General features: G+C 47.2%; 2 protein-coding genes across 2 annotated transcripts in view; one reads left to right on the top strand and one right to left on the bottom strand.

The window, feature by feature from the left end:
* Positions 1-143, bottom strand: part of LOC119586039 — an 8054-nt gene extending 7911 nt beyond the window's left edge. Inside the window, exon 1 of the mRNA XM_037934744.1 lies at positions 40-143. The gene's annotated coding sequence lies outside the window, so the exon portion shown is untranslated. The remainder of the gene's footprint in view (positions 1-39) is intronic.
* The window catches only part of LOC119585552 (craniofacial development protein 2-like), a 4880-nt gene that overhangs the window by 3494 nt on the left and 1168 nt on the right, over positions 1-218 (top strand). The gene's annotated exons all lie outside the window — the stretch shown is intronic.

Here is a 218-nt window from a genome sequence, read left to right as displayed (position 1 = left end):
CTAGTAGTAAGTATGCGTGAAAAGAATAGTTTTTGTTACCGTAAGAATTCATTGAGGATGTAAATGACAGAGTCCAATTCCTGGCACCTGCTTTCCTTCCTCGAGGCGCGGGCAAGCAGATTCCGCCGGGGGTTGAGGGGGGGGGGGGTGGCAAGTTCAGAGCATTCTGGTAACTAAAGGAAGAAGAGAACAAAGACGATGCATGAAGGAAAATATTG

Source organism: Penaeus monodon, chromosome 20 (genome assembly GCF_015228065.2).
Source record: "Penaeus monodon isolate SGIC_2016 chromosome 20, NSTDA_Pmon_1, whole genome shotgun sequence".
NCBI classification, from domain to species: domain Eukaryota; kingdom Metazoa; phylum Arthropoda; class Malacostraca; order Decapoda; family Penaeidae; genus Penaeus; species Penaeus monodon.
The sequence above is the reverse complement of the archived record's forward strand: the minus strand, read 5'-3'. Positions and strand labels throughout refer to the sequence as shown.